The following is a 23,255-nucleotide window of genomic DNA, read 5'->3' as shown; positions in this document are numbered from 1 at the left end:
CTCTTTGTGACCCCATGAACTATACAGTCCATGGAATTCTCCAGGCAGAATACTGGAGTGGGTAGCCTTTCCCTTCTCCAGTGGATCTTCCCAAATCAGGAATCAAACCAGAGTCTCCTACATTGCAGGCAGATTCTTTACCAGCTGAGCTACTAGGGGAGCCCCCAGTTTAAGCCCTGTTTAGACTATAAACTCCTGATTTCCCTTAGAGCAAGTACTTTAGAAGGCTTTCCATCATAAACTATTTATCTGTCCCTTTGAGATATAAATTTTCTCTTAGTCTTTTGCCCATTTTACAACTCAAGAATGTCTTTCTCAAGAACCTGGGAATCATTCCTTTGCAATTTAATCATCAAGAAGGACAGGGATACTAACTCCCAGTCTTTGTGGGAAGATAGAAGTCTATCTTTGATAAGCACCATTAGCAAACACAGATGGCCTAACACACTGAACAACCTCCTCTGAAGTCCTCCAATACTTTTCCATCAGCTCAGCAAAGCGCTTAACAATCCTCTGGCCTCTATTTCCCAGGTTTGGGTTAAATCTCTCTACCCTGTTGCAACAGCCTTGAATAACACCTTTCTTTCCTGTTTAACTCTGTCCAGCATAATTTTTCTTTGACATTGTCTATAGAATTTTTCACTTTATCCAAGAAATGTGTTCATTAACTGCCAACTATTTGCAAGGTCCTATCTTGGGCACTATCAAAATGAATGTTCCCCCTTAGAGGTTATATTTCAATGTAAATACAGAGGGTCTTAATCAAGACTACCATTTAGAATAAGTTTTGCTCCAGTGTTTTCAGATTCTTCTTTTTTTATTACCTTCTCTAGCTAAAATGGATGGAGAGGCCTGGTAGGCTGCAGTCCATGGGGTCGCTAGGAGTCAGATACAACTGAACGACTTCACTTTCACTTTTCACTTTCATGCATTAAAGAGGGAAATGGCAACCCACTCCAGTGTTCTTGCCTGGAGAATCCCAGGGACGGGGAGCTGGTGGGCTGCCGTCTATAGGGCCACACAGAGTCGGATACAACTGAAGTGACTTAGCAGCAGCAGCAGCAGCTAAAATGAGTACATTTTCCCTCTTCTAGGTACTTCAGAAAAACACATGGAGTTGCAGAATGAAAAACAAAGTCCAAATCCTGTAGTGTAACTGATTTGTTTTCTTAAAAGTGTTATGGTTTTAGATTTTATATTTAGGTCTATAATTCACTTTGTATTAATATTTTATATAATGCAAATTTAAGATTAGACTTGTTTTTGGCACAGAAGTATCCAATTATTCCAGGCTACTTCTTGAAAGCGATGATCCTGTCTCCAGTTAATTGCCTTTGTGTTTTTGTCATCTATCAACTTTTCATATTTATGAGACTATTTCTAGACTCCTTAAATCAGACTTCCACTGATTTGCTTAACTTTATGCCAATATCCCAGTCTTGATGTTGTAGCTTTACAATAAACCTTGAAATCAGGTTGTATTAGCCATTCACATCTTTTCTTTATTAAGCATCTTTAAATTTGGGGGTGACATGTATTTCTTAAGGTCCCCAGAGAAAGAGGACAAAGCAAAGCTATCTAGACATGAGAAGACATTTTTGGTCTAAGCCATTTTGTGATCTAAAGGTGGTCACAACGTTTGTCCTTGAACAGGTCTCAGCAACTAATGACTCTAAGGGAACAAAAGAGTGCAGAAACATTGCCTGTTTTCAGACAAGAAAGTTGTTCTCCAGTCATTCAGCTTGGTCCCACTCTTTGCAACCCCATGGACTACAGCGCACCGGGCTTTCCTGTCTTCACTATCTCCCCGAGTTTGCTCAAACTCATGTCCATTGACTAGGGGATACCATCCAACCAACTCATCCTCTGTTGCCCCCTTCTCCTCCTGCCCTCAATCTTTTCCAGCATCAGAGTCTTTTCCAATAGTTGACTTTTCCCATCAGGTGGCCAAAGTGTTGGAGCTTCAGTTTCAGCATCAGTCCTTCCAGTGATTATTCAGGATAGATTGCCTATAGGATTGACTAGCTTGATCTCCTTGCTCTCCCACACCACAGTTCGAAAGCATCATTTCTTTGGTACTCAGTCTTTTCTTTGGTACTCAGTCCTCTTTATCATCCAACTCTCACATCTGTATGTGACTACTGGAAAAACCATAGCTTTGACTAGATGTAACTTTGTCGGTAAAAAGTAATGTCTCTGCTTTTTAATATGCTGTCTACATGTGTCATAACTTTTCTTCAAAGGAGCAAGTGTCTTTTAATTTCATTTCTGCAGTCACCATCCGCAGTGATTTTGGAGCCCAAGAAAATAAAGTCTGTCACTATTTCCATTGTTTCCCCATCTATTTGCCATGAAGTGCTGGGACTGGATGCCATGAACTTCATTGTTTTGAATGCTGAGTTTTAAGGCAGCTTTTTCACTGTCCTCTTTCATCTACATCAAGAGGCTATTGGTTCCTCTTCACTTACTGCCATTAGGGTGGTATCTTCTGCATATCTGAGGTTATTGATATTTCTCCTGGCAATCTTGATTCCAGCTTGAGCTTCAGCCAGTCCAGCATTTTGCATGATGTACTCTGCATATAAGTTAAATAAGCAGGGTGATAATATATAGCCTTGGGCTTCCCTTGTGGATCAGCTGGTAAAGAATCCGCCTGCAATGTGGGATACCTGGGTTCAATCCCTGGGTTGGGAAGATCCCCTGGAGGAGGGAAATGCTACCCACTCCAGTATTCTGGCCTGTAGGATTCCATGGAATATATAGTTCATGGGGTCTCAAAGAGTCAGACATGACTGAGTGACTTTCATTTTCACTTTCTTTCACTCTGCATATAAGTTAAATAAGTAGAATGATAATAATATACAGCCTTGACATACTCCTTTCCAATTTTGAACTAGTTCATTGTTCCATGTCCGGTTCTAACTGTTGCTTCTTTTCCTGCATACAGGTTTTTCAGGAGGCAGGTAAAGTGGTCTGGTATTCCCAGCTCTAAGCATTTTCCACAGTTTGTAGTGATCCACACAGTCAAAGGCTTTAGCATAGTCAATGAAGACATTTTTCTGGAGTTCCCTTGCTTTTTCTATGATCCAACAGATGTTGGCAATTTGATCTCTGGCTCCTCTCCCTTTTCTAAATCCAGCTTGTACATCTGGAAGCTCTTTGTTCATGTACTGTTGGAGCCTGGCTAGCATGTGAAATGAGTGCAATTGTGTGATATTTTGAACATTCTTTGGCATTGCCCTTCTTTGGGGATGGAATGAAAACTGACCTTTTCTAGTCCTGTGGCCACTGCTGAGTTTTCAAATTTGCTGTCTATTGAGTGTAGCACCTTAACAGCATTATTTTTTAGGATGCAAAATAACACAGCTAGAATTCCATCACCTCCATCAGCTTTGCTCATAGTGATGCTTCCTAAAGCCCTCTTCACATCATTTTCCAGGATGTCTGGCTATAGGTGAGTGATCACACCACCATGGTTATCCTGGTCTTTAAGACCTTTTTTGTATAGTTTTTCTGTGTATTCTTGCCACCTCTTTTTAATGTCTTCTGTTTCTGATAGATACATACCATTTCTGTCTTTTTTTGTGCCCATCTTTCCATGAAATGTTCCCTTGGTATCTCCAATTTTCTTGAAGAGATCTCTAGTCATTCCCATTCTGTTGTTTTCCTCTATTTCTTTGCACTGTTCACTTAAGAAGCCTTGTCCTATCTCTCCTTGCTATTCTTTGGAACTCTGCATTCAGATGGGTATATCTTTCCTTTTTACCTTTGCCTTTCACTTCTCTTTTTTTTCTCAGCTATTTGTTAAGTCCTCCTCGGACAAGCATTTTGCCTTTTTGCATTTCTTTTTCTTGGGGATGGTCTTAATCACCGCCTCCTGTACAATGTTATAAACCTCTGTCCTCAGTCTCCAGGCACTCTCTCAGATCTAATCCCTTGAATCTATTTGTTACTTCCACTGTATAATCAAAAAGAATTTGATTTAGGTCATACCAGAATGGCCTAGTGGCCTTCCCTACTGTCTTCAATTAAAGTCTGAATTTTGCAATAAAGAGTTCATGATTTGAGCCACACTCAGCTCCCAGTCTTGCTTTTGCTGACTGTATAGAGCTTCTCCAACTTTGGTTGCAAAGAATATAATCAATCTGATTTCAGTATTGACTATCTGGTGATGTCCACATGTAGAGTCATCTCTTGTGTTGTTGGAAGAGGGTGTTTGCTATGACCTATGCGTTCTCTTGGTGAAATTCTTTTAGCCTTTGCCCTGCTTCAATCTGTACTCCAAGGCCAACCTTGCCTGTTATTCCAGGTATCTCCTGCCTTCCTATTTTTGTATTCCAGTCCCCTATAATGAAAAGGACATCTTTTTTTCTTTCTTTTTTTTTTTTGGTGTTAGTTCTAGAATGTCTTGTAGGTCTTCACAGAACTGTTCAACTTCAGGTTCTTCAGCATTACTGGTTGGGGCACAGACTTGGATTACTGTGATATTGAATGGTTGGCCTTGGAAATGAACAGAGATCATTTTGTCATTTTTGAGATTGCACCCAAGTACTGCATTTCAGACTCTTGTTGACTATGAGGGCTACACCATTTCTTCTAAGGGATTCTTGCCCACAGTAATAGATACATAATGACCATCTGAATTAAATTCTCCTTTTAGTTCATTTTAGTTCACTGATTCCTAAATATCTGATTTAGGACACTGATTCCTAAAATGTCTATGTTCATTCTTGCCACTTTTTGTTTGACCACTTCCAATTTACCTTGATTCATGGACCTAACATTCTAGTTTCCTATGCAATATTGTTCTTTACAGTATTGGACTTTACTTTCACCACCAGACACACCCACAACTGGGTGTTTTTTCCACATTATCTCAGCCTCTTCATTCCTTCCAGAGCTATTTCTCTGCTCTTCTCCAGTAGCATATTGGATACCTATCAACCTGGGGAGGGGTTGGGGTGGGGATGGTTCATCTTTCAATTCATCTTTTTGCCTTTCGTATTGTTCATGGGGCTTTCAAGGCAAGAATGCTGAAGTGGTTTGCAATTCCCTTCTCCAGTGGACCACATTTTGTCAGAACTCAGACACAAAAATCATCATATTGAAAGTGTTACTCACTCAGTTGTGCCTCACTCTTTGTGACCCCTACGGACTATAGCCTGCCAGGCTCCTCTGATCATGGGATTCTTGAGGCAAGAATACTTGTAAGTAAGTATTAGTCAGTCAGTCGTGCCTGACTCTTTGTGACCCCATGGACTGCAGCCCACCAGGCTCCTCTGTCCATTCCAGGCAAGGATACTGGATTGAGTTACCATTTCCTTCTCCAGGGGATCTTCCCAAGCCAGGGATCAAACCTGCATTTCCTGCACTGCAGGCAGATTCTTTACCAACTGAACTACAAGGGAAGAGTGGGTTGCTATTTTGTTCTCCAAGGTATCTTCATGCCCCAGGGATCGAAACTGGATCTCCTGCCTTGTAATTGGATTCTTTACCATCTGAGCCACCAGGGAGGCCTTAATAATGGTAAAGATAATATTAATATATCAGTTGTAAAGACTCCCAGATCTGTTTCTGGGAAAGGTTAGCCTAAAGTACTCGACCACCAAACAACTGAAACTGAAGGAAAGATGATGGGATCTCTTCTGACCCTTCTGAAATTTATGATTTCAATAAACTAAAGCTTAGACTCTGAATATGTTTTTCTTTTTTTTTATTTTGTAGGATAGTTTAATTTTTTTTAACTTTACAATATTGTATTGGTTTTCATGAATGTGTATGCTTGTGTGTGCTCAATCATGTCCAACTCTGTGATGCCATGAACTGTAGCCCACCAGGCTCCTCAGTCCATGGAATTTTCTAGGCAAGAATACCGAAGTGGGTTGCTGTGTCCTACTCCTGGGCATCATCCCAATCCAGGTTTCACACCCATGTTTCCTGCATTGGCAGATGGATTCTTTACCACTGTGCTACCTGGGAAGCCAGAATGTATGTGTACTTTTAGCTTAAAACTTCACCAACTTTGTTGTTCAGGGAGACACACTTGAGAAAGATCCCTGGTGTTCTCCTTGTTTGTTGTAAATAACAATGCCTCCCTTCTCATAATCTTTCACTAAGTTGTCTCTTGACTCAATATCCATAAAGAGGCAAACCCCGTCTTGGAATAACAGTTCCTTAGCATTACAATATGAATTTTAAAATCAGATTGACAGTTTCTACCAAAACAAATCTGCTCAGATTTTAACTGTAAATTTGTTGACAATATTGATCTTTCTGGCCATGAAAATGATATCTCTTTCCATTTATTTAGGCTTTCTTTAAGTAACATTTTATTTAATTTAAAATTCTTTAATTTCTCTAAGTAACATTATATAGTTTTAATGTATATATCTTACACATTGTCAGATTTATCTCTAAGTATTGAATAACTTTGATGCTATAAGTGGCATAGTTTTTCTTATTCCAGTGTGTGAATATTTATTGCTAGGATATCAAAATACAATTATTCTTATGAATTGACCTTGTTCCTGAAAACATATTTACTAGCTTTAATATAAAGCTGGATAGAAATAGTGACAAACATCCTTGATTTCTGTCATAGGGGAAAGCATTCCATCCTAATCACTGGGGGAAAGCTTTCCTTCTTTCATCAGGATGTATTATGTTAGCAGTAGGATTTTTGTAGATGTCTTTATCAAGTTGAAGTAAGTTTCCTTCAATTCCCAGTTAGCTGATAGCTTTATCAGCAGGCATGTTGGATTTTTATCAGTTGCATTAATTTGAATCCTTTCTTGATAAAGTCAGGAAATAAATTCACACCCACCCAACACACTTACACACACATAAGTGAACAAAATAAAAATAACTATTTTCACCGTGTAGTGTCTTTTTTTTTTTTTCATTCCACTTAAGGCCCTAGACAGAGAAGGCAATGGCACCCCACTCCAGTACTCTTGCCTGGAAAATCCCATGGACAGAGGAGCCTGGTAGGCTGCAGTCCATGGGGTCGCTAGGAGTCAGACACGACTGAGCGACTTCACTTTCACTTTTCACTTTCATGCATTGGAGAAGGAAATGGCAACCCACTCCAGTGTTCTTGCCAGGAGAATCCCAGGGACGGGGAAGCCTGGTGGGCTGCCGTCTATGGGGTCGCACAGAGTCGGACACGACTAAAGCGACTTAGCAGCAGCAGCAGAAGGCCCTAGTACTAACTCCTGTTCCTCCGGGGTCTCTGTATCGTACTTGTCCTGTCCATTTCAATCTAATGCCACACTCTGTCACCTCACTTTTCATTTGCTCTCAGAACACGTATTAATAGGCATTCGTCACTCTGACTACTGCTGAAGCCAAGAACAAGTATCATTCCCCTTATGTCTGTCATTGCCCAGAACCACTGTTTTCTCAACCTGCCCTGTCCCTTTTGCCCCACAGCCTGACCTAAATAAGCCTAGCTAGACTGTAAAATGTTTGATAACATCAATAAAATATAATGATATTAGGAATTCTTTTACTTTTGAGAGAGAACACATAGAGTTTAGGGAAGCAGGAAGAAAGGATACTAGAAGACAACCTCAGGGGAAAAGTAATGTTTTTCAACTGAAGACAATATAATTTAGCATAACTTGTTATCTTTTGTAAGTGAAACCAAGTAGGACCCTGTGGGGCTCCTGGGAATGAAAGCCTTTCTGTGTACCCCCTTACCTCACCCCGCACCGTTCCTTGTTTGTAGGAGGCAGACTCCAGCCTCCATGACCTACCCTAAGTCCCAGTAGGTAGATGCAGACAGTTGTTAATCAGGGAAGGAAGGGCTGCAGAGACAAGGGAGGATCCCCCAAGGAAAATTAGTGCAGCCTTGGGGCGGGTCCTGGCTCCACCTCAGGGGATACATATCAAACAACATCTTTGACTTCCTTACAGAATTAAAACCCCCAACAAATGGAAGATGCTAGCATTCTTCACTTCAGACAAGACCACCTGAGGCCAGGTTAAAGGACCAGAGAAGCTCATCAAGTGACTTCCTGACACACAGTTAAAGGAGTGTAGGACCATGTTCTTGCTGTTCAGTGACCAGGCAACACTTAAGGGTGGCAAATTTCCCCATTTTGCAGAACACTTGTCTTTCTATTTCAAAATTCAAAAAACATTCAACATTCGAAAAACTAAGACTACTTTTTTTTTTAAGTAGTGATAAATAACTCTAACAATATTAGAACCTCTTTAAAGGTAAGGAACATATTTATTTTCATCTTTATCTTTAAACTCGGGAGGGTATCTGGCCTATTATTAGAGATTCAATACCTATCTTACTGAGTTCATAAATGAATTAGAGGATGAATAAACAAAATAGTAAATAGATTTAATACAAATGAAGATATTCTATGGCATCACAGAAATCTAACAGTCAAATCTCTTTTATATAGGCATACTGTTTTTCACAGTTTATTTTCTGTTTAGAAATAATATAGATTATATGATATATTAATAATTAATTATCTCAGACATACTGTTAATCAGAACTCATGTCTTCCTTCCTAATTGATTTCATGACTCAATCCTAAATTATCCATGGTGAAAAGGTACTGGATCTAAGACAAAGGTGTCTGAAATTCTACAACTAAATTTTAGCTCTGAGACTATTCTTAGAAAACAGGTTGGACATAAAAAAATCAATCCATTTAACTTATCTCAGTTTTCAAAATAAATAAATCTGTTTATCTTAATAGGAATGAGAAGATGCCATGAACATTTTTTAAATATATGGCTTAGTTTCCAGATGATGCTGATCCTGGTAAAGAGATGCTGTTAAAGTGCTGCACTCAATATGCCAGCAAATCTGGAAAACACAGCAGTGGCCACAGGACTGGAAAAGGTCAGTTTTCATTCCAATACCAAAGAATGTTCACACTACTGCACAATTGCACACATCTCACATGCTAGCAAAGTAATGCTAAAAATTCTCCAAGTGAGGCTTCAACAGTACATGAACCGAGAACTTCCAGAGGTTGAAGCTGGATTTAGAAAAGGCTAAGGAACCAGAGATCAAATTGCCAACATCTGCTGGATCATGGAAAAAGGAAAAGAGTTTCAGAAAAACATATACTTCTGCTTTATTGACTACACCAAAGATTTTGACTATGTGGATCACACAGAATGGAAAATTCTTAAAGAGATGGGATACCAAACCACCTTACCTGCATTCTGAGAAATTTGTATGTAGGTTAAGAAGCAAGAGTTAGAACCGGACATGGAACAAATTGGGTTGGATGGCAACAAACAGTCTGGTTCCAAATTGGGAAAGGAGTATGTCAAGGCTGTATATTGTCACCCTGCTTATTTAACTTATATGCAAAGTAAATCATGCAAAATGCTGGGCTGGATGAAGCACAAGCTGGAATCAAGATTGCCAGGAGAAAGATCAATAACCTCAGATATGCAGATGACACCACCCTTATGGCAGAAAGTGAAGCCTCTTGATTTAAATGAAAGAGGAGAGTGAAAAAGTTGGCTTAAAGCTCAACATTCAAAAAACTAAGACTATGGCATACAGTCCCGTCAATTCATGGCAAATAGATGGGAAAACAGTGGAAACAGTGACAGACTTTATTTTCTTGGGCTCCAAAATCACTTCAGATGGTAACTGCAGCCATAAAATTAAAAGACGCTTGCTCCTTGGAAGAAAAGCTATGACCAACCTAGACATCATATTAAAAAGTAGAGACATTACTTTGCCAACAAAAACAAGGGTCCCTCTAGTCAAAGCTATGGTTTTTCCTGTATTCATGTATGGATGTGAGAGTTCGACTATAAAGAAAGCTGAGTGCCAGAGAACTGATGCTTTTGAACGCTGGTGTTGGAAAAGATTCTCGAGAGTCCCTTGGACTGCAAGGAGATCCAACCAGTCCATCCTAAAGGAAATCAGTCCTGAATATTCATTGGAAGGACTGATGCTGAAGCTGAAGCTCTTATACTTTTGCCACCTGATGTGAAGAACTGACTCATTGGAAATGACCCTGATGCTGGGAAAGATTGAAGGCAGGAGGAGAAGGGGACAACAGAGGATGAGATGGTTGGATGGCACCACCGACTGGATGGACACGAGTTTGAGCAAGCTCCGGGAGTTAATGATGGACAGGGAAGCCTGGCGTGCTGCAGTCCATGGGGTCTCAAAGAGTCGAACTTGACTGAGTGATTGAACTGAAGTTAGCTTCCAGGTAGCTTAGCAGTAAAGAACCCACCTGTCAATGAAGGAAACGTGGGTTCAATCCCAGGTCCAATCCCTGGGTCAAGAAGATGCCCTCAAGGAGAAATGGAAACCCACTCCAGTATTCTTGCCTGGAAAATTCCATGGACAGAGGAGACTCACAGGCTACAGTCCATAGGGTCACAAAGAGTCAGACATAGCGACTAAACAATTAACAACAGAGACAATGCTTATTTATTCACCCAATTATTTCATATTCTTTCAAGCACAGCTAAGCTTCACTTCCCAGCCTCCCTGAATCTAGAGATCATCATATGAACAATTCTTACCTAAAGAATGCGAGTACTTGGGGACACATTGCTTCTAGCCCGAGGACGTGAAGAACAAGTAACTAAGTTCAAGGTGGAAATGTTTGGGCCTCATAGTCCCTACCTGGAAAGGAGCTGCGTGGGACAGCAACTCAAACTACAACTTGTTGCCTTAGCAGAAAGTACACCTTTGTTATTTAAAGACACTGAGGTTAAGAGTTTCTTTTTTTTTTTCCTCCTCAGCATAGCTAGAGCTACCCTAATAAATTTAAAACTCTCTAAATATAAGTAGAAAGAGGCTGGAAAGCTTTTTAGAATGTAGAAAATTTTGTATAAACCACAGAAGTCAGTTTTGGTCCACGGCCCGCTCATTAGAAACCAGATGTCATTTGATTTTGTGCTTTCTTGTGCCACATTAGGTGGTCTTTGGGTGACCAGGGATATACTTTCACAATTCCTTTTGATCAAATCATGTTGACAAGGTATGTCCTTTAGATACTCCTCATACCAACAAAGAGGGTCTATACTATATCTTCTTGCTATTTTGGATCATTCATTTATTTGATATACTATACACTGAAGTTCCTATGCTTCCTATACCACCTGATGAAAAGAGATCATTCATTGGCAAAGACCCTGATGCTGGAAAAGACTGAAGGCAGGAGGAGAAGGGGATGACAGAGGATGAGATGTTTGGATAGTATCATTGACTTGATGGACATTAGTTTGAGCAAGTTTCAAGATTTGTTGATGGACAGGGAAGCCTGGCATGCTGCAGTCCATGGGGTCTCAAAGAGTCAGACATGACTGAGTGACTGAACTGAACTGAACTAAAAATTAAGTAAAATAATCCAAACTGTTGGAATAACTATGATTGCAATAAGTATAATTTGAGGAATGTGCTTACTTGCTTAGTCGTATCCAACTCTTTGCAACTCCATACACTGTAGCCCGCCAGGCTCCTAGGCCCATGGGGATTCTCCAGGCAAGAATACTAGAGTGGGTTGCTATTCCCTTCTCCAGGGGATCTTCCCAACCCAGGGATTGAATCCAGGTCTCTGGCATTGCAGACAAATTCTTTACCGACTGAGCCACAGGGAAGCTCAGTTTGAGGGATAAATCTCTTTATTTTTCAGTAACACTTGAGATTTAATAACTGACTCAATGTCATAGCTTAAAACCTCCTCAAATTATTTTAAAAAAACTATCATTATATTTCATTTCTTAACTAGAAAATAAAGGGAAAAAGCAAAATTGCAATGGAATAATAATTACTAAAATGCTTCTACAGGGAAAACATTTTCTAAGGGTGGGAAAAAAGCATCACTTTTGGTGATGCTGTCCTCACCCTTCCTTCTGCTGTCACCTGAGTATTGTCCTAAACATTAATGACACTGAATAAGCCTCGTCCACTTTTCTGTTCCGTTATGGAGGTTTGCCCTCTCCACAGTATCTGGGCATTTAATAAATGCCCAGGGAAGTACCTTGTCTAGCTGTGGTAACACCTGAACCAAGTCTCTATCTCAAGAATGTTTTCTCAATTTGCACACCGAAACAGGCTCTTATCATTTCATGTGATGAGCAGACATTCACCTACAAAATCTGGTTTTGGTAAACCTTTAGGTCAACTTTGATAAATCTCCACAGTTTAAATGTGCCATATGACACTTCAAAATATAAATTCAAATCGAAAATCAAAAGCTAAGTAAGAAACATTAGAGTGATGCATGGTTTTACTTCTAACAGTTTTCTTACACGAATTGATCAAGTTTAACTTGATCTGCATAAAATGGTAATTATATTATCTTAATTTAAAAGTGTATTTTCTTCAGAGGAACTTAAAAGAATTTCTAGATACAATTTTATTAATGCTATAGTTAGATAACCTTGTCTTTTTATAACTGAAGGATAATTTTAACTTTCAGAAGTATATGACAAGAAATACAAAGATTTCCATAGACTGAAGCTTTGAGTAACATTAATACATTTGGAGTTATATTAATATATAACCTTGCTAAAACAGGGAAATTGATTCAATGGGAAAATAAATAAGCTAGATCTATTAAAGATTCTGATCCCAAAGTAAGTTGGAAGACTCTATGAGTCTACTTGGTCAGTCTAAATGAGCATCTCTTTATAAAATGAGAAGGATAATAAATCAAGACAAACTCTCCCAGAAACAAAATCCAAATCTAGCAATAATTAAATTATTTTGTCTCTGGGTCTGAACTGGAAACAATAGAGAGGAAAACAAGGCTAATCATCTCTTGTTACCTAAGGAAATCTGGAAACTATAAGCAATGGTAGCGATAATAATATTAACAATAAAAATACACACACACACACACACACACACCTGCACACACCAGACTTCACCATGCCTTCTCAATGCCTTGCAGGTGTCAAAATTCACTTCTGAAACTCCTCTATTTTTTATTTGTTTGAAATTTTATGTCTTTTTAAAATTAATTTATATACAATAAATTTGCTGTTTTTGGTATAGAAGTCTATGAGTTTTGATGAATGGATAAAATCTTAGATCACCACGATTAAAATATAGAACAACTCTATTAGTCAAAGAAAATTTTTCTACCTTGCCCCCTTGTGGTCAACACCTCACACACTCACAAGCCCTAGAACCTTCTGATTTCTGTGCTTTTAGCTTTACCTTTTCCAGAATGTTTATATTTTTGATGAAAAATTAATTAATAGTCAATCTAAGAAATAAACAGAGAATTTTATTTGAGCCAATCTGAGGGTTATAACCCAGCAGATAGGCTTTCAGAAAGCTCTGAGGACTGTTCCGCTGGATATAAGTCAAAGCACAGCTGTACATGTTTTCGAAACAAAGGGTCATACATCAAAGTAGCAGACTGACAGTTTACATGGTCCAGATCTGCTCATACAAGGCAAGTAGTGGGTCATCATGACTCCTGACAGGATTTAGAAAGGAATCTTGTCTCTTAAGGAGTTACCTTGCTGGCACCAGAAGAAAATTGCTCTTTTTGGTTGAGGAGGTATTCTTGCATCTTCTAAGGAGGTCTAGTTGATGTATAATAGAGATGCACACCGCACACTAAAAAGAGTTAGTGGCCCAAATGGGCAGAGAGAATTCTATATGCAAAATTCTCTTATCTAGCCTTAAAATAACTTTATCTCATATCTATACAGGGGGAGAGAGACAAGAAAATAAATCATACAATAGTCTTTTGTGACTGACTTCTTTCCCTTAGCATAATTCATTTGAGATTTATCCATATTATTGGTTTGTATCAATAGTTTGTTTCATTTTATTGATGAGCATTACTTTATTGTATGAATATATCATAGTTGGTTTATCCATTCCCACGGTGAAGGATATTATCTCTGTATTGGGAAATTATAAATAATGTTGCCATAAACATTCACTCTTAGGTTTTGATATACATACAAACTATGTGTCTCTTGTGAAAATAGTAGTGCGATCACTACTCACTACTATTGGCACCGATACATTTAGCTATATAGTAAACTGTCCAACTGTTTTCCAAAGTAGTTGCACCATTTTGCATCAGCAATTAAGAAGCATTCCAGTCATCTCACATCCTCATCAGTTCGGGTCAGTCGCTCAGTTGTGTCTGACTCTTTGTGACCCCATGAACTGCAGCATGGCAGGCCTCCTCATCCTTCGCCAACTCCCAGAATTCACTCAAACTCATGTCCACTGAATTGGTAATGCCATTCAACCATTTCATCCGCTGTCATCCCCTTCTCTCACCTTCAGTCTTGCCCAGCATCAGGGTCTTTTCCAATGAGTCAGTTCTTCACATTAGGTGGCCAAAATATTGGAGTTTCAGCTTCAGCATCAGTCCTTCCAATGAATATTTAGGACTGATTTCGTTTTGGATGGACTGATTGGATCTCCTTGTTGTCCAAGGGACTCTCAAGAGGCTTCTCCAACACCACAGTTCAAAAGCATCAATTCTTTGGGATTCAGCTTTCCTTATGGCCCAACTCTCACATCCATACATGACTACTGGAAAAACAATGGCTTTGACTAGATGGACCTTTTTGGTAAAGTAATGTCTCTGTTTTTCAATATGCTGTCTAGGTTGGTCATAGCTTTGCTTCCAAGGAGCAAGTGTCTTTTAATTCCATGACTGCAGTTACCATCTGCAGTGATTTTGGAGCCCAAAAAAATAAAGTCTGACACTGTTTCCACTGTTTCCCCATCTACTTGCCATGAAGTGATGGGACCAGATTCCATGATCTTGGTTTTCAGAATGTTGAGTTTTAAGGCAACATTTTCACTTTCCGTTTTGACTTTCATCAAGAGACTCGTTAGTTCTTCTTCACTTTATGCCATAAGGATGCTGCCATCTGCATATCTGACGTTATTGATATTTCTCCTGGCAATCTTGATTCCAGCTTGTGTTTCATCCAGCCCAGCGTTTCTCATGATGTACTCTGCATATAAGTTAAATAAGCAGGGTGACGATATACAGCCTTGACGTACTCCTTTCCCAATTTGGAACCAGTGTTGTTCCATGTCCAGTTCTAACTGTTGCTTCCTGACCTGCATACAGATTTCTTAAGAGGCAGGTCAGGTGGTCTGGTATTCCCATCTCTTTTCCACAGTTTGCTGTGATCCACATAGTCAAACGCTTTAGTGTAGTCAATAAAGCGGAAGTAGATGTTTTCCTGGAACTCTCTTGCTTTTTTGATGATCCAGCAAATGTTGGCAATTTGATCTCTGGTTCCTCTGCCTTTTCTAAATCCAGCTTGAACATCAGGAAGTTCACGGTTCACGTACTGCTGAAGCCTGGCTTGGAGAATTTTGAGCGTTACTTTGCTAGCATGTGAGATGAGTGCAATTGTGCGGTAGTTTCAGCATTCTTTGGCATTGCCTTTCTTTGGGATTGGAATGAAAACTGACCTTTTCCAGTCCTGTGGCCACTGCTGAGTTTTCCAAATTTGCTGGCATATTGAGTGCAGCACTTTCACAGCATCATCTTTTAGGATTTGGAATAGCTCAACTGGAATTCCATCACCTCCACTAGCTTTGTTCATAGTGATCTTCCTAAGGCCCACTTGACTTCACATTCCAGGATGTCTGCCTCTAGGTGAGTGATCATACCATCGTGATTATCTGGGTCATGAAGATCTTTTTTGTATAGTTCTTCTGTATATTCTTGCCATCTCTTCTTAATATCTTCTGCTTCTGTTAGGTCCATACAATTTCTGTCCTTTATTTTGCTGATCTTTGCATGAAATGTTCCCTTGGTATCTCTGATTTTCTTGAAGAGATCTCTAGTCTTTCCCATTCTATTGTTTTCCTCTATTTCTTTGTATTGATCGCTGATGAAGGTTTTCTTATCTCTCCTTGCTATTCTTTGGAACTCTGCATTCAGATGGGTTTATCTTTTGTTTTGTCCTTTGACGTTTGCTTCTCTTCTTTTCACAGCTACTTGTAAGGCCTCCTCAGACAACCATTTTGCCTTTTTGCGTTTCTTTTTCTTGGGGATGGTCTGGATCCCTGCCTCCTGTACAAGGTCATGAACCTGGGTGCGTACTTCTTCTGGCACTCTATCAGACCTAATTCCTTGAATCTTCATCAGGAATTGCTAATGTCAGCTTTTTTTTTTTTTAATTGTTTTAACTATTCTCACTGTGATTTTAATTTTTGTTTTCCTAGTGACAAATTGGAGAAGGCAATTGTAACCCACTCCAGTACTCTTGCCTGGAAAATCCCATGGATGGAGGAGTCTGATAGGCTGCAGTTCATGGGGTAGCTAGGAGTTGGACACGACTGAGCGACTTCACTTTCACTTTTCACTTTCGTGCATTGGAGAAGGAAATGGCAACCCACTCCACTGTTCTTGCCTGGAGAATCCCAGGGACGAGGGAGCCTGGTGGGCTGCCGTCTATGGGTTTGCACAAAGTCTGACAGGACTGAAGTGACATAATAGCAGTGACAAATTACATTGAGCATGTTTTCATATGCTTATTTGTTATCTTTATGTCTTTTCTACTAAAATCTCTGTTCAGATATTTTTTCTACTCTGAAATGAATGGCTTGTTTTCTTATTTTTGAATTTTGAGTGTTTTTTATACATCTGGTGCCTCCTTCTGAATTGTAATTACAACAGGCAATGAAATCTCCATCCAAGATCTTATCAAGAAACTCTTATACATAGTTTAGGTGACTTGCTCAGAATTTTGTAGTAATCTGTTGTAGCAGTAAATCAAATCCATGTTTTATCCAATCATGCTTTTATTCTACCTCTACTTCTTTGATGAGAATGTAACGCGGTGTACCTTTTTGGAATTTTATCAATGTCTACCTCAACCTGAAAATGTACAAACCCTTTGACCTAGTAATGCCATTTCTCAAATAATTAATCAGTTACTTAATGTATCAAAAGTGAACTTTTTGACTTAGGATAATGTTACTAATTGGTGCTCTGAAACTGTTATCGGATAATAAATTTTAGCAAAATTTATGCATAGTTTGATCCATTTTTTAAATAAAAATTATATGCAAATCTACTCAGTCAGTAAATATTCACTAAATGTCTTCTGTTTGCCATAACTAACTGCACTGTAAACAAAGAATACAGAAATAAGCAATCATGCTCTCAGAAGAAAAAAAAAATCACATAAAAATGCATTAGACCTTATGGATAGAAAATAAAGTAACAGTTTAGGGGACAGAAAAAAGAAAATCATGATCATGTGAAATATATCTCTGAAACATCCCAAATAAATGAGTTTGCACTATTCCTCATGAGCATCTGATAGCAAGGTAAACAATGAACAAATTATACTATAGTGACTAACGTGTCGAGGCAGAAGCAGCTGGTTCTAGAAGACAAAAGTTCAAATCTTAGTTATGTCAGTTTCTACCTGTTTTAGACCTCATCTATGAAATGTGGATTCTACAATTATTGTGTGAATGAGTGAAATATTCCAAGGCAGCATAATGGCTGTCACAGAGGAAGCATAAAATAAATGTCATCTACCACTATTGTTACCATTATTACTACTGTAACTGAGCAGGACCCTACTGGGACCTTCCGGTGACAGACCCCACCCCATGTTTGCTGCCTGCCTCTTGATTGTAGGAAAAACTTTAGTCTCCCAGGCCTCACCTGAGTCTCACAAACTGGCTCAAGAATTAATGACAAAAGAAATGTGAAATTTAGTAACAAAAAATATCAACTGGGCCAAGAGAACTGGTAACAATTTAAACAATAAAAGAGCCATATAGCAAAGTCATAGAATCTTTGGTCTTTCTACAGGACATAGATAACAGTGTCTGATGCCCATTCCTGAGTTGTTTTGCAGATACTGAATATCCCACGAAATGGTAGAAATAAACTGCACAACTGTGAACACACAGCCCCCAGATGGTCTGGAGCCTGACAATTGATGTTAATTAACCCTTGTGACAACACCTTGTTACCTCACCATCCATCAACCAGGGCATTGTGCACCAGCTGATCACACACCCTGTGACTCCCTCTTCCACTTTGCCTTTAAAACCCTTTTGTGTATTATAAACAGTGCTGCGATGAACAATGGGGTACACGTGTCTCTTTCAATTCTGGTTTCCTCAGTGTGTATGCCCAGCAGTGGGATTGCTGGGTCATAAGGCAGTTCTATAGATGTCCATCAGCAGATGAATGGATAAGAAAGCTGTGGTACATATACACAATGGAGTATTACTCAGCCATTAAAAAGAATACATTTGAATCAGTTCTAATGAGGTCGATGAAATTGGAGCCTATTATACAGAGTGAAGTAAGCCAGAAAGAAAAACACCAATACAGTATACTAACGCATATATATGGAATTTAGAAAGATGGTTACAATAACCCTGTATACGAGACAGCAAAAGAGACACTGATGTATAGAACAGTCTTTTGGACTCTGTGGGAGAGGGAGAAGGCGGGATGATTTGAGAGAATGGCACTGAAACATGTATAATATCATATATGAAACGAGTCGCCAGTCCAGGTTCGATGCACGATACTGGATACTCGGGGCTGGTGCACTGGGACAACCCAGAGGGATGGTATGGGGAGGGAGGAGGGAGGAGGGTTCAGGATGGGGAACACGTGTATACCTGTGGCGGATTCATGTTGATATATGGCAAAACCAATACAATATTGTAAAGTTAAAAAATAAAATAAAATAAAAAATAAAAAAAATAAATTAAAAAAAAATAAAAACGCTTTTGTGAAATTTACCAGCATGTTTGGGTCTTTTAAGAATGAGCCACCCATACGCATCTTGCTTGGCCCTTGCAATAAACCTTTCTCTGCTCCATACCCCAACATTTTTTTGGCCTCACTATACATTGGGCACATGAATTTGAGTTCAACAACGTATCTGCTATCTGAATGAAGAAAAAATGGTGATTTTCAGTCAGGCATAGCAATGATTTTTTTTCTGTATCTAAAGCAGACTTTGATTTCTAGGCATTTAATTTTAGAAATGTATATTTCTTTACATTATTTATTATTAATTAAAGATGAATATTTTGTGAGGGTCGTGGGAGTGGGGAGATCATTTGAGATATTCCTCATTAATATTATCTTCCTTTATAAGTAGAAGGATACAAAATTTACCTATTAAAGAAATATGCTTGAACACTGAAACAGTAATATTGGTATCCCCAAAATAAAAGGCTTGGTTTGCAAATAATAGGAAGGTTGCAAAGGGCTTTGAAATTTCACGGCATCTAACAGCTATAATTAAGGGATCAGTAATGACCACAATTGCATAAGGATCATATAAAGAAATGAGTCACTCATCCTGATCCTTAATGATATTGGAAAGGAAAGGTTACATACTCCCAAATTTGTTAACATTTTCTTCACATTTCAAATCTGTTCCTGAAAGATAAGTGCAGCTGCTGCAGAGAGAATTAAAAGATAAAAGCAGTCTTGGGTTCTATAAAACTTAAAGATAAAGATGTTATCCCTGAGGTCTCCCTCAATGCCTATGCATGATGCTTCTGCAATTAGCATTGGCAGTTGATGTTATAGAAATAAACTGCTGAAAGGGCATGCTGTTGAGGAAGGAAATCCTCTAAACAGAATGAGACAGAAGTTTTCTTTCTTTTTTTATTTTTTCCATAAAGCAAGGGGGAATAATAATAGGAATTTATAAAGTATGCTTTGATTGCAAACTGGTCACCTAAGAGTGTTTTTGAACTGCTCATTATGTTGTCATGTTGCTAAACTCTCTTGACTTGGAAAAAATACATATGGACTAGACAAAGAAATTCTTCAAATATCTTCCTGAAATTATTGAATTACATGATATAGAGAGACTATAAATCTGTTTTTATTATTTCCCCCTTTTCTACTGCTTTAGCTCTATTTTCACTTCAGAAGGAAAAGGAAAGAGGTTGTTAACGTGACATCAGAGACACAGTTTCAAAGATGTGTCCCCTGTGGTCTTCCAATCCTACTTGCTGTCTCTATAATTCAGGAAGAAACAAGATTACCTGTTTCATTCCAGCAACTTGACAGCTCTCCTAGTTGAGCTAATAGATTGTAAAGTCCCTCTTAAGTACTTGAGATAAAGAATGCAGTTGTATTCTTGCTTCTGAGATTCTTAATAATTAAACTTGAGTGTGTGCTGTCTCAAAAGGCTTGTCTCCTTTTAAATCTCTTTGAGTTTGTTTTCTACAAAAGCAGTTAAATTTTCAAGAATGTTTATACCCTTAATTGCAAACTCCTTAAAGACAGGGACTGTTTACTCTTTTTATATCCTCTGCACCTAATACAGTGCCACCCACAATTGTCAGTGCTCGACAAATATGTAAGGAAAGGAAGGAGAAGAGAAAGGGAAAGGAACAGGGAAATTTCCTACAGTGAAATAATAACCAGACAGCATCATTCCCTGAACTTTACCCTTGTTCTGCTCAAGAAATTTTGAATATTAAATTGAACACTTCATTTAGCCATAAATATGAATTTATTTAAAATTATTTAAAACTTATCCTACCTGAGCCGATACGTAGCTTCAGAGAATATTTAGTATTATGCTGTAATCTCTTTTATGCCACTGTTCCTAAAAATATCATTTGTTGAAATCACTATCCCTCATTTAAAAAAAAAATATAAAATGTTTGGGGCTTCCCTGTGGTCTCATGTTTAAGAATCAGCCTGCCAATGCAGGGGACATAGGTGCGCTGGGAAGGCCCAGGGGGATGGTATGGGGAGGTTGGGAGGGAGGAGGGTTCAGGATGGGGAGCATGTGATTTATTTTTAAAAAATAAAATTTAAAAAAAAATAATAATAAAATAAAATAAAATAAAGTGTACCTTTTGATACAAACCCTGAAGCCAAAAGGCGTACTATAATTAATTTTAGATCAAATTTTGGATGAAGGGGAGTATTTTGCATCTGTTTGTCAAATATGCACACATTAACAAGCGATTAATGACCCCTAAACCCAATAAAGCCATTACCAAGCTAATAAAGACAATCATAGCCAAGATCCCCAGTTAGTCAACCCAAAGATGGAAAAGATTGAATTAGCTAAATGAAGTCAGAAAAATTCAAAAATAAGAGAAAAATAAAAAAAAAAAACAAAAAAAAAAAAGAAAAATAAAAAAAAAATAAAAAAAAAGAAAAATGGAGAAGGCACATAAATCTGCATAATAATCATACCATTTATCATTTTTGCTTTTCCTAGTAATTTCCCATGACCAGCCTCTCCCTGCCCCAACATCTTTATTTTACTTTTGCCTGAAAATAGTGTTTAAGATGGTGACTTGGGCCACTTCAGGGAGTTACTCAGTCTTCCTGGGTATCTCCTCTATGTACAGGAGGTATGCGTGTGTGTGATAAGTGGCTCAGTCGTGCTCAACTCTTGTGATCCCATGGACTGCAGTCCACCAGGCTCTTCTGTCCATGGAATTTTCTAGGCAAAAATACTGGAGCAGATTGCCACTTCCTACTCCAGAGCATCTTCCTGACCCAGGGATCGAATCAGCATCTACTGCACTGGCAGGCAGATTCTTCACTGAATCACTTGCGAAGCCCATACAGGAAGTATAAATGTTATTAAACTTCTGTTTGTTTTTCTAATGTTAATCTGTCATTTAATTACAGGGACGCTCAGCCAAAACCATAGGATGAAGGAAAATTATTGTTCCTCATCTACATCCTGTAAACAAAAGAAAGTTGCCCACCATTTGGTTCCACAAAGATCAAGTCATTAGCCACTGCAATCACTGTACAAGTACACCCTGAAAGGAGTTCAGGATAAAGCAGGATATATCTGCGTTGTATATATGACCCCTAGATAGAATGTATATCTAAGGAAGAATTTCATGGGGCCCAGATTCTTGCACCTTCCATATGTTGATAAGCATTAAAAATATTAACTGAGATACATGATTCTTGTGACTAGCAGTAACTTTTTACCAAGATGTGTATTTGATTTTCAGGCCAAAAAAAGGAAAAAAAAAAAATCATATGTATACTGACTCCTCCCCTGGGCAGGAGTTCCTCAGAAGCTATCTGAGAAGCTGTCTCCTGTCCCCAGTAAGCCCCCAAATAAAACTGAACTTCACAGCTCTCACATTCTGAGTTGTTTTTTTCCCCCACTCAATAACCCATTCCCCACTTTCCAAGAATAATCACTATTTATATTTTGACATACTTTCTTCTTGAAAATTTTAATTTTCCTAGTGTTTTAATAACTGAGACTTAGTATATAATTTTATATCTTGACTTTTTGCATGGTACTATACCTAATTATCTATGACCCTCTGTAAAATATGGTAGCAATTTACATTCCCACCAGAAATAAATGAAAGAAATCTTATCACATACTGAAATTTAAAAATATACATTTTGAAAATTTCTATTTTTTTCATTTTTTAAAAAATTTTGTATCATTCTGCTTTAGCTTCAAAAGACTTAGTAGTTTTCTAAACCACTCTCTAAAGGCAAAACAACTCTCAAAGATTCAAACATTTAAAAAAATTTAAGTCATCATGTTTCATTTCTTTCCAGCAGAAAGAAGATTGCTTGATTATTGATCCTGCAATACAGTAGAAAGTGGAGTGGAAACAATTCTAAGAGTCAAATTGCTAATGATCCATATGTATAGTATTTCCATTATCCCATCTCTTAGAGAAAGTTTCAGAACATTTTAGCTGAATAGGTAGGGTTACTTCTTATGGATACAAGTCTCGATACCAACTGGAATTGAATAAAAAGATGACCATAAAGAACTCAGAATTTAAGACAGGAGTGGGGGGCCACTTCCAAAAAATGGTATGAACTTTGCTTTTGACTGTATGCTGAACAAGTCGACGGTTTTTCATGTCCAAGAACAGTTACTTAACTTGGACAAGTTTATTTACGGGATCTGGTAGTATCTCATGTCTTCTTGGTAATTTTGAGAGTTGTCTTAGAGGCCGATAATTAAATTAAAGGAAAGAAATCTACTACTTTAATTCAAAATTTCTTTCTTCTAGTTCCCAACCACATGTTACAAAAAAATATGTATATAAATTTTGCTATTTGGTAAGAGGAATAGATTCATCAAAACTGAAAAGTACTGATTCTGTATTTCTCATAAGATCTAAGCAACTGCAAAAAGAAGGCACAAAACAGCATGAAAGACTCACTTGGAAATTTCTATTCAGCAAGATGAATAGGTTGAGTCACATGAATTGCCACAATTCAGCTATTTTTAACCTATAGAAACAACAATGTCACATTATTCAACCTAAT

At 38.3% G+C, this 23,255-nt stretch overlaps 1 long non-coding RNA gene and 1 pseudogene across 4 annotated transcripts in view; both read right to left on the bottom strand.

Annotated features, from left to right (window-relative positions):
- LOC147349183 (uncharacterized) overlaps window positions 1–23,255 on the bottom strand; it is a 220,544-nt gene that overhangs the window by 187,912 nt on the left and 9,377 nt on the right. The window lies entirely within an intron of this gene.
- Window positions 1–23,255, bottom strand: part of LOC147349184 (14-3-3 protein zeta/delta pseudogene) — a 32,580-nt pseudogene that overhangs the window by 3,066 nt on the left and 6,259 nt on the right.

This window comes from Bos grunniens, chromosome 21 (genome assembly GCF_055505025.1).
Source record: "Bos grunniens cultivar Pamir isolate PY7600 chromosome 21, Bosgru_T2T1.0, whole genome shotgun sequence".
NCBI classification, from domain to species: Eukaryota; Metazoa; Chordata; class Mammalia; order Artiodactyla; family Bovidae; genus Bos; species Bos grunniens.
This window is presented reverse-complemented; position numbering and strand designations above follow the sequence as displayed.